Consider the following 16,725-nt stretch of genomic DNA (forward strand, 5'->3'; position numbering starts at 1 on the left):
TTAGAAAATATTACATAATGATGGTAAATTAGTTCGCCTCCATGAATGAAATGTCCGTATGAATGGAACTAACTCAACGTTGACCGCTTCGTTATAGATTATGACCTCGGTCTATAAGGAGCTAAGTAAACAAACGCTGGTTCCGAGAAACAGTCGTCGATATGAATTATACTGCGCATTATTCGACGACCTGACATAACGTGGAAAATAAGAAATATGAAATATCAATTAAAATGAACTTATAGTGATATGAGTTCTGTCAGGTCTTATATTTAGGGCTTAAGGTTTAAGAAACTATTCTTTCAGATCATTTGCTATAGGTACTAAGGGACGTAATCGCTGCGTTATTGCCACAGTAACGTGATAAAAAACAAATGACCACATTATACCTGTTTTTAGGCTATTTTTATACTAAATTCGTTTTAAACATCCTGACGAATACTGAAAGATGAAATGTAAAAAGCGCTTTGTCACCAATTTGCTTTAAGGGTGGGTGTGTAGATGTAGCGAGTTTTGTTTAAACACAACGTTTTCAATTTTTTTCAGGTTATATTAAGATAGTAGACCCGTATTGGTAATGTTTAACAATTGCACTAACTTGATACAGTTTTGAAGTTAACATATTTCGCACTGTGATTCATCTTAAATGACTTTTAAACCCTTCGTTGTTGTTTGTTTGTTTGTTTTTTATTTGTTAATTTTTGTATAAGTTGCCTTTTTTTCCTCCAGCTGAAACAGAGACAAAATTTTAAAGTGATAGCCATTGTGCAAAACGATCACAGAGAATTCATTTTACCAAATTTTTTCTAAATGAAACCTCAAAATATTGCGTAACAATTATAAAACATAAATAAAATTGGCGATAACAATTTTTCTGGGGAGCCTCGAGTAAAAGGATTTAATCGGAAAGACATTAAGCTCCAACTTTTGAAAATTATGGCCTTGCTCTATGCATTCATAAAGAACCATGGGGCAGAAGTAAAACCTACCTACCTACATTTATTTAAAACTTTGTAAAAAATAAGTGCAAAATCATGTAATTAAGTATTTTTCAAAGATGTCTAAACATTCACCGTTCACGTCAAATTCATTTGAAACAGCAAGAAATGACTAAGAAATGGCTAATCAAATAAAACATTTCCGCTTTTGTACGGCAGATCATTGATAATATGTCTTTAAAAAAAACAACAGTTTATCTTACTCGAAAAAAGAAAAATAATGAACAAAGTTTGGTTCTAGTAGGGTTTGAACCTACGTCCTCCTGAAAAATTAGTTAAAGTAATCTCATGATAGGAATTGAAGGGAAAAAAGTACATTATTACGGGTACGTCAATTTTCCTAACCATCGTATTAAGGAAGCAACATGACTAGACAATAATCATTAACAGTCCGGTTTATAGTGGGGTTCGAGCCCAAATTCCCCTCATACCGACAAGAAAGTCGCCCCATTTGATCAATGTTCATACATTCACACATAATGTGTGTGTTGGTGTGGGGATTGCATATCGAAATATAGATGTTGTGTTTGTTACCTTTATATTTTATCTGATATTATGTCCCTCAATGTTTATTATCGCTTCGTAAGAAACATATATAAACGGTTATGGCACGCCATTTGTCCAATAATAACGTTAACCCAGGTTTACGGTAAAATAAGTAGAATTAACAATTACAGATAAAAAAGGTTTTCGAACGTAAAACCAGGTCTATCTAATACTTACCCATATTTTCGGGCGAAAACACGCCCGTGAACCCAGGTTTCAACTACGTTTTTCAATTGAACTTTGAATTATGGCCGTTATTTTAAGTTCACGAGCGTGAACCTATGTTTACGGGAGTAAACCAGGGTTCTCGGGTGTAAACCATAGCTTACGAACGTGAACATATGTTAACGATCGAGAACTTAGGTTTACGACCGTGAACATGGGTTTACAACCGTGAACATAGGTTAACGCTGGTGAACATAGGATAATGACCAAAAATCATAGTTTTGTTCTTCGAACTTAAACCTACGTTCACGTTCAAAAACTATGGTTCACGCTCGTAAACCCAAGTTCATTGTCGTAAACATAGGTTCACGTCCGTATACAATGGTTCTCGGCAATCAAGTTATCCGACAATTACATTCTTTGTCGAAAAACTATGATTATCGAATACTAACATTATTTTATGAGTGAACACACAGTATAACGGACTTAAACTATAGTTTACTCTCTTGGATCCATGTTTACATCCGATAAACTAGGCTTCTCGATTGAACTTTAACTTGGATGCACAAGTTAATCAAGATCACAACAATATCCTATGCTCGCTTTAGTTTAATATGGAAAACCCATAATATCTAAGATTTTGCAAACATCTTTCCCGCACAGTTTTCATTCAGTGTTTTGTGGTAGCCAGCCTTTCTGTACTTTCAGTACTTTGATTAAAAATAGTCAGTGTAAACAGCAGTATGTTATTATCAAAGCCTTACTGTAGAAACATTTTTCCTCGGTTCTTTAAAAGACAGGGTCCAAGTATTTCCGAAAAAGGAGAAAGCAGAAATTACAACTGAGAATACATAATTTTCTGATGTACATGACATGTTAGATATTCTTTGAGCTGTGAGAACGTGGTTTAGGTCGCACTACATGAGATTTGGTGCAAACTGTGCGAGGTTATTTGCGCACTGTGTATGGTCTTGCGCGAACTATGCGAGATTTAGTGCTCACTATGCGAGATTCAGTGCGCACTCTGCGAGATATAGTGCGAACTATGCGAGATCTAGTGCGAGATTTAGTGCGCACTCTGCGAGATTTAGAGCGAACTATGCGAGATTTAGTGCGCACTCTGCGAGATTTAGTGCGAACTATGCGAGATTTAGTGGAACTATGCGAGATTTAGTGCGCACTCTGCGAGATTTAGTGTGAACTATGCGAGATTTAGTGCGCACTCTGCGAGATTTAAAGTGAACACTATGCGAGATTTAGTGCGCACTCTGCGAGGTAAAATGCGTATTGTGTAACCTGAGGTCTGACGCGCACTACGTGATTTTTTTTAATTTAAAAATAACATCTTGTCGCTAGCCCGCTGACAAACAAATGATTTTGAAGACCTAATTATATTATTCTTATCAGGTATTATGTGAGAAATGCTTTTATTCGTGGATACCACTTTTCCTTTTTGTTTCGCTTTTTGTTGATAACGCCACATCGGCATAATATATAGTCATGCGGCAACTTATTAAAGAAGAAGTCTGTTGCTCAGTTTTTTTTTCCGTGAAGAAATTGAAAAAAGCAGGTGCGACAATAAAGTTTCTAAGTATTTACCTAAAAGTTAAAAATGTTTTGCCTCGAAAATAAATTGATCAACGAAATGAAGTAACATCACGCACGGCGTTGCTGAATATCGTAGAACTTGACAAAAGATCAATTTTAATCAAACTTTAATTGATTTGGTTTGAATTTGTTCGGTCAAGAGTGTCAAAAATCATTTTCCTTGCCAGTAAATTGTAACCAATGACCGCTTCAGAGGTAGCTAAGTGCATACTACTGACAGTAAAAAGGTAGATAGTTGTATACTATTGACCGGAAATCCATTCATTTCCATATTCTAACAGGAGCGCCGCCATGCGGGGCAATATACGCCCGAAGGCTTACATCATAGGATTGGAGCAAAATTTTAAGAACTTGACTGTTGTAGCCCCAAAGGACTGGAACAACGAAAGGAAAACTTCAAAAAAAAAAACAAAGTCTACAAAAAAATCCTTATCAGGTATAGGTATGTAAAAATACACCTTAAAATTGGAGGTACCATCCATGTTGTACCACAGAAAAGTGGTCTCGGTTTTTCCCTACGCCAATAATAAAAAGTTTCAAAATAAGCTATTTATAGTAACATAAAAGGGAAGTAATTAAAAAAAATTATGTAAGTACAAAAAAAGAGATCTGCCAAATAAAAACAAGACCACTGCAATGCAGAGCAATATACACAAAGCAAAGTCACATATGACCTTTGACCCTTAAGTGTGACCTTGACCTTGAAGCGAGTCATCCAGAACATGCGCTCTGCACATCGTTATAATGTGGTGAACATTTCTGCCAAGTTTCTTTGAAATCCTTCCAGCAGTTCAAGAGTTAAAGAGCGGACACGAAACAAACTGATATGACTTTTGACCCCTAATTGTGACCTTGACCTTGAAGCAAGTCATCCGGAACATGCGCTCTACACGTCGTCTTGGTGTGGTGAACATTTGTGTCAAGTTTCTTTGAAATCCTTCAAGGGGTTCAAGAGTTACAGAGCGGACACGAAACAAACTGATATGACACTTGACTCCTAAGTGTGACCTTGACCTTGAAGTGAGACATCCAAAACATGCGGTCTGCACATCGTCTCGGTGTGGTGAACATTTGTGTAAAGTTTCCTTGAAATCCTTCAAGGGGTTCAAGAGTTACAGAGCGGACACGAAATTGCTAACGGACAGACGGACGGACAGACGGACACCAGCGTCATAACATAATACGTCCCTTCGGGCGTATAAAAATGATAGAAGAGAAGAAGAAAATGTTTCGAAAAGTCAGCATTATGTTTGTTTTGGATTTACCCCGTTGTTTTCTCAGTATTTCAGTCATGTAACGGCGGGCAGTTACAATGTAACCTAACCAGTGATCCTGGATTCTGTACCAGCGCACAAACCTGTTCTCCACAAGTAACTGCAAAACTCCCCACATGGATTATCAGAGGTGAAGGACGAATGATTTCAGACACAATGTCAAATTGACACGGAGAACATACACCCAACCCGGGGATCGAACTCGATCGCGACCCCGCGATCCGAAGACCAACGCTCTCCCTGCTGAGCTAAGTGGGCGGGCTCTGCAACATTAAGACATCATTCAAAGTGTATGTGGCTTCTGCTTTATACGACCTCAACGTTATTTATATCGATGCTAGTTATCTCTAAGAAACAAGAAACTTTACCTCTAAGAAAATTTAATTTTATAATTTTTCCAAAATTTAACAGTGAGCGCATACAAATGTGAAAATAAGGGGTATACTATATATGAAACTGCAGGGGAAAAGGTTTTCTTAAATGCACCTAAAATAGCCCAGAATGCAGGAAATGAAGCGCTGATTTTAAGAATTTTCAAAAGGCGGGGTGTGTAGGAGGGGGTTTTATGACCCCGGTCCTCATAGCTGGTCGGTACTGTTCTTTTTCGGCCTATTAAACAAAAACTTCTACTTCTACTGGTAAACGCCTAATATCCACAAAAATACACATCAAATCGTGTATAAAGACAAATATTTGTCACTGTGAAGGTACAGTTGGACCCTCACCACTGAAAAAAAAACTTGCTGTAAAAGTCAGAAGTATAAAATTAAAACTGAAAATTAACTTTCTGACATCATTTAATAAAACACATATTGAATGTACTTCGGACAATAGTTTTAATTATTGACTGACAAGCCATTTGAGCCATGCCATGAGAAAACCATCATAGTGGATTTGCGACCAGCTTGGATCCAGACCAGCCTGCGCTTCCGCGCAGTCTGGTCAGGATCCATGCTGCTCGCTAACTGTTTCTCTAATTACAATATAGGCTTTGAAAGCGAACAGCATGGATCCTGACCAGACAGCGCAGATGCGCAGGCTGGTCTGGATCCATGCTGGTCGCAAACCCACTATGTTGGTTTCTCATGGCATGGCTCATTTATACTGACGCTGGAAAATTCTGCTCATACATCTGAAGTGAAAGGATATGAGAAGTACATCAAATAAAATTGTTAGAGAGCATTCAACCTGCACACGAATCAAAAGAACAAAAAAAAGCCACGGATATAAATGATGCAACAAGTATGATGTCATTTGTGTTTGACACATGTCCTTGTAAATGCCTGTCGACATAATAAAAGTAGGCTTAACTTTAAAATAAAATAAAATAACTTCATTTCAAATGAATGGAAAAGAAAAAAGATGTGTTGCAAGATACATGTTGCTTCACTTTAACTAACTCATAGCTGTTGGAGTTAAGTACGAAAGAAAATATGACGGACGGACACACGGACGAACAGTTATTAAAACCATGCCTCCCGTATCTTCAGCACATGTTGGATGCAGAACATTGTACCAGGGTTAATGGATTCAAATCCCACTGGGGCCACGACCATATGCTCTCTTATGACACCAGCACTGCGGATCCGAGAGTGGTTCAAATCAGCTCGAAGCTTTTCATCACAATCGAGTTAAAATAATTCAGAGTAAACCAAAAGCATAATCAAGAAAATAAAAAAGTAAAAATAACAGTTGTTTGAGTTGTTATCTATTTAATCTGAAGCAGCCGACATTTTATCGACACGGATTTATCCAAAGCAAGAACCTCTATTTTCCTAATACTGACATAAAAAGAAGAATTAGACGAATCTGAAAGGAAACTACATACCTTTGATTACTTTTATGCCGTTTAAATTAATATTTTATTGATATTTTCTCTCATCTAGGACTACACCAACACACTGACTTACGCTGCAGCCAGCGTCTAATGAAATGAACAGTAGTTCTATAAATAGCGCTGTCTGCAAAGTGTCAAAATCTACGGAATCGTTCTAGAGACATAGACAAGAAATGAATTAAATGTCTTTCCTACGTTTTTCAAATGACTAAGTCATATATCGAATGTTACGAGTCATTTCTTTTAATCACTTACATGTATGTGACTTAAAACACGCACATACGATTAACACTCACACTTAAAGGTCTTAAACCTGACCATGCTAAATTTGCGTAATGAACTCGTCTACCTTCAAAACTGGATAGTACCATAAGTCGTTAAAAGCGGTGCTTACCCAAAAGATAACTAAATAGCGAACAGTGCAGATCATGACCAGACTGCATGGATCTACACTGGTTACAAAGGAAGAATCAATCGTGTCCAGCATGGTAAGGGTTAACACATGCACTCTGAAAATGTCTTCAGTCAATTAAATGCTTCCGTAAAAAGCTGTTCCTGGAAGTGTTTGTAACATTCAGATGGAGGACAACGAGGTCAATCGGTAAGATCACGGGCGAACAACGTTTTGACTACCTAGATTAACTAAAAGATCTTTAGAAGTCGCTTTCAATCTTTAAGTTTAGATTAGACAGTAAATACACAACACTGTGTTTCTAGGAATGTATGCTTATGAAACTTTTCTGTGATTTATATATATAGTTATGCAAAGTTTGATCACAATCTGTTAAAATATAGCATTCAGAGAACAAAACGCAAAGTTCACATTTCAAGGTTACATGTAAGTCTAAATTGCAGTCATGAAGTCTTCAGTGTTAGCGGAACGTCTTAAGTATCATGGGCTGATCCAGGATTTTGTGAACCTTTCAAGCTTTTGTTTTTTGAAAGGGTGGGGGGGGGGGGGGAAGTCTTACATGAAATGTTAACCTATTTTACGCCGATTCCTTCCTATTTTGTAAGTGACACTCAATGAAGGCTTAGAGCGAAGCGAGCTGGAAATGTCACGTGCATAGGAATATTCATCCTCCTGTAAAATGATTTTGTTCCTAGTGTATTACAAAAGGTGGATATAATGTAAAAATGATCTGCGAGAGGAGCGAGCTAAAAGAAAGTACATTTTGTATTTTGTTTACGTTTTCAGTTTCATAGAATTTATATTCGCGAAGATGTATATCCTCATTTATTATCCCTAAAAATCCTTAGTATCTGGTAAAGACATGGATCTATGTCCTTATTCTGAACATATCCCGTTTTCATCAAAATAAATTAGATCATCATTCAAATTAGCTAAATGTGCACATCATTTTTTACCTTTACGTAACTGTTCTTCTGAAACATTCTACATTAAATTCATGTTAAATCAAAACGCACACAAGTGCCAATATCTTTTGGATTTTGTACAATCTCGCCAGGCGACAACACTGAAAATGACGTCAGACGATCTTCAACTTTTGCCGGAAGTAAAAAAAAAATTAAAGTAAACGTACAGGCTAAACGTTCTATAGTCAAGGGTCACGCGCAGGGGTCATTCCGACTAAAGGTATGCGCGTTGACTTCATTTTCTTTCTTTTTTTTAGCGCGACATATCAGCTGTTCATTAACCAAATAATATATAAACTCGAAATTAACACAAATCCTACTGGGATACATAACGGAGCAAGGGTATTTGGAGATTTTAATTTGAAAACCGGTATATGATTCGAAGGGTCCTCGTTGATGTTGGTTAAAAGTGTCAGTAAATTTCTTGAATGTTAGAAATTTTCGTAATTGAAAGCTACAGACTTTAAATGAATTTTGAGTAACATAATTTTGTTGATTCTACGATGTGTGAATTAACGGAAGCCCTAAACAAACATACTATGAAAGCTGAAAGTGTGCTCAAGAAAGCATCTAACCAAATAATAAGAGAGTAATCCAGGACACATGTTTATTATCATTAAGACGGATTACACCAAACCGGAAGTGACTACTCAGTGAAGTAGTCACAAATGTAGTTCCATGCTATGGATGAAATTTGGTATAATGAGTGATATGAGGTGGTGACAAGTTATATGTTTGCCTTTAAGTTAGTTTTATTGCTTAATGAGTTGGAAAAAAATCTAGACCATTTTCATTATGAATTTCCTGGAATAAGTTTTACTCTTTGCGAAAAGTTTCTAGATACACGTAATTGCTAAACGGCTGTTTTTTATGGGGGGATTTTTAGATGGTGATGTTTTTCAGATTCTTTTTATATGTAACAGAACATGTCAACATATTTTTCTTTCTTTTTATAATAATAATAATAATAATAATAATAATAATAATAATAATAATAAAGCCTTTATTTAACGAGGAAAACTCATTTGACGAACAACATCAATCTTCCATGAGGCCCTCAAAACAATACATAACATATACATCTAAAATATTTACATGGTACATTGTAACATATAGAAGACAGACAAGTGCATTTAATACCAGTATTTTGTTTATACTATAACTATACGAAGTGCAATATTAGAAATATTAAGTATTATGATTGTGTGTTGTGCCAAGCTATGTATAGTGATTTGAATTGCCCTACTGATGATGCTCTTTTTATATGACTTGGTAATGCTGCGTTTACACTTAGCCACGATATCCACGATGTCCACGATTTAAAGAAAAGCTCGGAGCTCCACGATTTATTGCACGAATTTTGTATTACTACGCTTTCTTACGCTTTCTTACGCTCTCAGTACGTTTTGTTACTACCTGCAGCGTTTTATTACGAAACCAACACGATTCTAGTCGAGATCTTCCACGATTTCCATCACGTTCTCTCAAGTTCTCTTACGATTACCACGATATGCTATCACGCTTTGTCACGTTCTGTTTAGATCCCTCACGTTATCAAGTTTTGTTAAGCTCTCCTACGATTTATGGCCACGATTTGATCAAGATTGCCACGTTTTGAGCACGATTGGAGTATAAATAGGAGTTATGGGTCATCCTCTCATTTTCTCCAGAAATTCCAAGGAGGAACGAGCTATACATCAAAGAGCTGAACAAGATGCTGAATTTGCATTTTTCGTGTATACCTATAATAGTTTCTCGTCGGCAGCAGCAACAAGGGAAGGAATAGGGCAGGATATAAAAGAGAGAAATGAGAAGAAGAAATAGAAAGCCCAAGACCTGGTGGGTGAGACCATGGTTTAAGTGGCAACCGAGGGCACCGACTGGGACAATACTCTCAACTTTTCAACACAGAACTCGGCGTGAAGATGTTGGCTCCAACGTCAATATTATATAGGACGCCTCCAGATCTAGTCGTGTTTCCAAGTTCATCAAGATCCCCATACGATGGAGCATCAAGGTCTGATGCGCTACGTTAAGGTCTGTTAAGCTGCATTACGCTCTACAACGATTTCCACGTTCCATCACGCTCTCTCAAGATTTAAGATAAATCGGGATAATCGTGGCAAATTTTTTGACTGTCAAAAATTTTGTCACGATCCTTACGGTCATCCCGATTCCACCAAGTTCTCTCAAGATCACCACGATTCGATCCCACGAGCCCTCACGCTCACCACGCTTCTCTCAAATCGTGGACATCGTGGACATCGTGGCTAAGTGTAAACGCAGCATAAGGAATTCCAGATAGTAGCACCAGAATAGGTAAAACTTTTTTTAAATAGTTCAGTTTTTGGTCGAGGAAGGTAAAGCTGCAAATTAGAATCTGACCTCAAAGTTCGAGCATGTATGTCATGTATATCACAGCTAAATGTAAATGAATTTCTGAGGTAAATAGGTGCTTGATCGTTTAGACTTTTGTACATTAAAACTGCTTTTTGAAGTATTACCCGCTCCGGAAAAGTCATCCAGTTTAATTCTCGAAATAATTCAGCAGAAGGGGTATCGAAGTCTTTATCAAGAATTAGGCGAGCTGCTCTTTTTTGAAACTTAACAATTTTGTCTTCTAATGAACTAGAACAGCTTCCCCATATTACACAACAGTAATCGAAGTGAGGCAGTATGTAAGAGTTATAGAACATTTTCCTCATATGTACAGAAAGATATACTTTGATGCGAGACAACAGGTATAAAAGTGAATTGCATTTTTTCAAAATATTATCAACATGTGTCTTTTTGAAAAGACATGTCATACTAAATGACCATTATATGGTTTTCATATCACTGAAATGCTCTAAAGTGCTGAAAATGACGTCTGATTATATTTTTGTTTTGTTAATATTAAATAAAGAAGGAATTGAATTGGTAGAAAGCAACCATTATAACCAAATCAATAGACTTTGTCGAAGTTCGCTCGGTGGCATCTCGCACTTCACAATACTTCAATCCCTTTCTTCCTTTGACTGTGCGCGAATGGAACAATCTTTCGGATGACATCAAAAATGCACCGTCGCTTAGTTTGTTAAAGAGGCGTCTTAAGGCCAACCAACGTCAAACTCCCTCTTATTATTACTGTGGAAGTAGAAAAGCACAAATTCTTCATGCTAGACTTCGTATGAAATGCAGTGGTCTTAATTATCATCAGTTCTTACGAAATATTGTTAACTCACCGCTTGTCATTGCGGACAACCAGAGACCAGCTCACATTTTTTGCTTGAATGCAGACTGTATTACCTTCCTCGCCATGTAATGTTAACTTCTGTTGGTAATTTCACCCAGTCTATCACTGTTAACACCCTACTTTATGGTGATACTACTCTGTCTGATACTGAAAACTATGGAAGCGTCCTGGTGCCAGCAGAGAGATTTAAATTTATCATACGTACGACTTACTATGTCCTACGTAGGACTTAGTATCTCCTACGTAGGACTTAGTATCTCCTACTTAGGACTTAGTATCTCCTACGTAGTACTTAATATCTCCTACGTAGGACATAGTATCTCCTACGTAGGACTTAGTATCTCCTACGTAGGACATAGTATCTCCTACGTAGGACTTAGTATCTCCTACGTAGGACATAGTATCTCCTACGTAAGACATATTAAGTACTTCGTAGGAGTTAGTATCTCTTACGTAGGACTTAGTATCTCCTACGTAGGAGATACTATTTTCTACGTAGGAGTTAGTATCTCCTACGTAGGACTTAATATCTCCTACGTAGGACATATTATCTCCTACGTAGGAGTTAGTATCTCCTACGTAGGACTTAGTATCTCCTACGTAGGAGTTAGTAACTCGTACGTATGTCACTGACTAAAAGACTCTCAAGCATGCGCAGTGGAACAATATACTCGTGTGTACTATTATTTAGTAAGGATTATCTGATTATCTGATACCGGTAGATTACATATTTGTAAATAAGTAAACATCTCCCTTCTTTCAATGTCTCACACAAACTTCGTAAGTATGAATTAAAGACACATTTGACCAAGTTCTGAATTAGACAGATGAAGTAGTTAATAAATTTGTTTTAATAGATATTTTTGAACATTTTATTTTGTTGTTGTTGTTTTTTGTTGTTGTTGTTGTTTTTTTTTTACTATGTAGTTTGGGTATAGTCACACTGCGCAACCCACAATGTGCACTTCTAGGCATTGCTCCAGGCATGGACAGACATCAGGTTACAACCGCCGACATTCCATAAGCCAACCGGGCAGTTTATGAGCATGAAGAATTGAAACATGTCATGTGAGGTTTCTAACCTTTACCATTCGGCTATGGAGGCCTCTCTTGAAATTATGTAGAGTTCAAAAGTATGATTAAAGTGTATCATGAAAGTTACTAAATATAATTACCGCCAGTTATTGTTTTGACCGATTGTGTGATTTGATTAATAAACTTTCTCTCAATAAAGGCACTGACCTAAAATTTTTGGCTAAAAATGGTCTTTCTTTAAAATTGAAGTTCGGTCACGCATGCTATGGACATTAAAATTCGAGATTCTGTTTCTAAACTATCCTTAATCTACTCAATCAAGGAAAAAAAGATGCCAGAGCCGGGAATCGAACCCGGGCCGCCACGGCAATGAAAATTTTCCTGCTGTCTTTAACAATATACACTACGCAGGAATATGTATACAATGACCCTTGAATGTAGATATTTAATAATTAGGCAGTTTACCTTAGTAAAACGTTACAAACGATTTTCAATTTCCAGTGTAAAAGATAGTTAAGACAACTAGTTCTCATGTGTTTCAATAACATATAATCTGTCAGTATTTAATTCAACTTTCTTAAGCGGTATTAGCATTAATTTCTTGATACTGGTACCTAAAATTTCTCTTTTTTTCTGTTGTCGTATGATCTCAAGGACAGTGCCTTTAATAATCAATATCTATTAGGTGTTATCATCATTTGAGCTGCGCCATGAGAAAACCAACATAGTGGCTTTGCGACCAGCATGGATCCAGACCAGCCAGAGCATCCGCGCAGTCTGGTCAGGATCCACGCTGTTCGCTTTTAAAGCCTATTGCAATTAGAGAGACCATTAGTGAACAGCATGGATCCTGACCAGACTGTGCGGATGCACAGGCTGGTCTGGATCCATGCTGGTCACAAAGCCACTATGTTGGTTTTCTCATGACACGACTCAATTTTCTTTTTCTACATTCAGGTCAAGCATAAACTAGTTACAGGAAATTACTGTAACTGCATCTAAAGCATGATTTAACATGATAATAAACTATTGATACTTTTTGTTTCAAACACTCATTTCTACTTTATTTGCATATTAAAGATGATACATTTATGAAGTTTATTAAGGTATAAAGTTCATTAACACCTCTCCCATTCATCTGGTAATAAAAGGTACTCATTGGCAAGCACTTCATTATACAGACTGTGAAGGTCTTAAAGGATATTCTATGATCCAGGGCACTGGAGTCAATCAAGGGTTATGTTACATCATGAACACATTTGCAATGATCGCTAATGAGATTGTGATTATTACAGCTGGGATGAAAACTGCATAGCTCAGATCGTATATGTCCTGTCGTTAGAGTCAGAGGTAAGAGGTATTGAAATTTTTTTCAGAAAGTGATATCAGAGAGGAAAGTGCTTTACATTTAATGACTCTAACGACTGATGCGAGTCTATAGTGTTCCGAAAAACTAATGTCAAATCAACTTGTGGTCCGACGGTTTTGCTTTCTTTAACATGGTGTGTGTATCTTTTATATATTGTATATGTTGTGAAAAAGAGGAACAATAGAATAGTATTTAAGTAAAGTGAAGCATTTTTTGACAGGAAAATCTTTTAATTACCGAATATCACGGAATTTGTAGGTTTCAGTCATTAAATCTGGCTATCCTTTGTTTTGTTAAGTGTATGCCTAGAGAGAAGAAATTAAGGACGAGTAACTTGGTAAACATGATTTATTCCCCTTTATCGCTCTTCACAGTAGGGGCTATTTTTTAAATATAAGAGCTAATTTCATGCGAAATAACATTTACAAATTTGTTTGATCAGAGTGACTAGATAAAAGAATAACTGACTAGTTGAAACTAACTAAATGTTATAGAACATTGATAATCGTGTCATGCAATCAGGTCTATATAAATTCATTCTTTGTTATTGGTTAGAAACAGTGGTTAAGAGATATTTTCACTGATTGCAATGAGAAGTTATTTATTTAAGCCCCTTCTCGAGACAACACATAAAATACAAGAATATAAATAGTTAAGAAAATAAATCAAATATTGCAATAAATGCCATTTATCAGCGCGCAATTAAAAAGTCAACCAGCAATGTTCAATTAACACATGTACCGGAAACGCGAGTAGGACCACAGAACGCTGCAGCGCCCCAAAATAGGAACCCTTACGTATGAGTTACTAAGTCCTACGTAGGAGATACTATGTCCTACGTAGGAGATACTAAGTCCTACGTAGGAGATATTAAGTACTACGTAGGGATACTAAGTCCTACGTAGGAGATAATAACTCCTACGTAGTACTTAATATCTCCTACGTAGGAGATACTATGTCCTACGTAGGAGATACTAAGTTCTACGTAGGAGATACTAACTCCTACGTAGTACTTAATATCTCCTACGTAGGAGATACTATGTCCTACGTAGGAGATACTAAGTCCTACGTAGGAGATACTATGTCATACGTAGGAGATACTAACTCCTACGTAGGAGATTGTAAGTCGTACGTAAGACAAATTTAAATCTCTCTGCTGGCACCAGGACGCTTCCATAGAAAACAGACATATCTTCACAGCTGTCCAACAATTTATCCTTGGAAGCCATAGGTTTACCTGACTTGTGATCTGACCCCAATACTGTTTTACACTGTCATTATCTCCAGTCAACAAGAATTTTATGTATATAAAGCTAGAAGTGGTTCAGGGCAGCTGAACATTTCCTCTACATATTTTCTTCCTTCCCTTTTCATTCTAGCGAATATAGTTTTTCTATGCACTATTTCATACTGTAACCTTTATAGTTGCCTAATTTTGCTAAAATATTCTAAATACTAAAATGCAATGTACTTCTACTTTTATTTCATCTTTACCTTCCATTTTTGAGCATTTTGTTGTTTTTTCCCTTTTTTGTTTTTCATTTTTCTTTTCCTTTTATGAATAACTAAGAGTGTGTTACACATCAGTATAACAGCCATCCATAGTATTGTAAATATTATCTTTCCGGAGGTTGACTCGATAAGTATTTCCGTCAATATCCTATTGCTTGTGTTGTTATGTCTGTTTGTATGTGTATGAATGTATCTTGTGTTACATTTGCAATAAAATATTCTTAAACTAAGTTCGCATTCTTCGCTTAATACGCAGTCCAGTACGATCACTGGGTAGTATGCTTGTTATGTTGTAAAACGGCGCAATCTCCAAGTAAACAAACAAGCAAGGATTTAATTTTATTTTTCAAAACTTGAACGTCGCTCTTAGTTAAACACAGCGTGATTCTTATATTTGCCAGAAGTCTCAATGTCATTTTACACCTGCATAAACGCACAAGAAGATTTTTTTTTCTGTAGACATTTTTAAGGACAAAGAATGTGAAAGATCCAAACTAGGCCATTGTGTTAAGCTAAAACAAGCATTATCGATTACACTTTTCGTGACTCATCTCAGCTTTTTTTTTAAGTATTATTATAAACAAGCGCTGTCACAAGAGAAAGCGCGCTCGACATTTTCAATGCCGGATAGTAAAACGTGGCACGTCTGAGGAAAGTGGAGCTGTCACTCGAGTGTTTAATGACTCCAATGGTGGATATTTTAAAGATATTGCACAGCAGCTTGCGTCTCCGTACTTCGGTAATTAGAATGTTATTTGGGTTGATTTTGTCACAAAACCTGTTCTTTTAAAATACCAAATAAAGTTCCTTAGAAGGATCCACGTGTTTCCGTGGTCGAAAGAAGTCCATAATAAGTAGATCCTAATTTTCTCATGTTTTGCGCAAAGTCGTGCAGAATTAGTGCTTTAATCACACCTTTTCACTACTAGAATATATAAATTTGGCTTGTTTTCTTCATACCACATTAGCCTTGCAAAATTAAAAACAAAAATCAACCGTTAAGTCAGTACATTGAGTTTGCACGAAATTCTGGCCATATCTTCTGTGCTGAATTTGATTCAGTCGTGCCATACAACGAACATTTTTTTTTAAAACTTTATACTCTTTTTCTAATCATCGATGTAATTATCGTTAATTACACGCGCACATGAATTTCGTGCGAAACGTCTATTCTGGGACTTCTGATTTCATGGTTGGGTTTTAATTTTTAAATTTCCCAAATGTGAAGTGTTGGGTTTAACTATTAAAAAAAACATAAAATTTTTAAAATTTTTAAAATTTTTTCTTTTAAAAGAATCACATTTACACTGGACAGTTTTTTGCTGTTCATTTAGTTGGGGCCTTTCCCTCTTTTTTTTATCTTTTGATTTTTTTTTATAAGAAACCTACACAAAATTCTATTTATTTTGATTAACCGCACCATTTTGGGGCAAGGTAATACGAAAAAGTCAGAGAAATCCACTAAAGGGCCCAATGTTATTTTTGGGTTATTTTACACTTTACAAAAATTTTTTCAGGAAAAAACAAGGTAATTTTTCCATTATAGCATTGGGAGTTTTCCCCCTTAGATTAAATGGTAAAAATCTTAAAAAAAAGGGTAAGTTCAAAACTAAGGCCCTTTTTTCATTCAAAAGGATTTTTTCATGGGGAATGGTTGCTTTGGGTCTTTTTAAAAATTTGGGCAATTCCCCAAAAGCTTCTGACAATATCAGCCGACCTAACAATTTATGCCCCTAATTTCAATTGGTCAAGAAAACGTGAGTGTTGTT

The 16,725-nt window shown here is 36.4% G+C and overlaps 1 protein-coding gene across 2 annotated transcripts in view; it reads left to right on the plus strand.

Moving 5' to 3' along the window:
* Positions 1-16,725, plus strand: part of LOC123540064 (uncharacterized) — a 414,957-nt gene that overhangs the window by 176,515 nt on the left and 221,717 nt on the right. The window lies entirely within an intron of this gene.

The sequence above is a fragment of the Mercenaria mercenaria genome, chromosome 16 (assembly GCF_021730395.1).
Source record: "Mercenaria mercenaria strain notata chromosome 16, MADL_Memer_1, whole genome shotgun sequence".
Classification (NCBI taxonomy): Eukaryota; Metazoa; Mollusca; class Bivalvia; order Venerida; family Veneridae; genus Mercenaria; species Mercenaria mercenaria.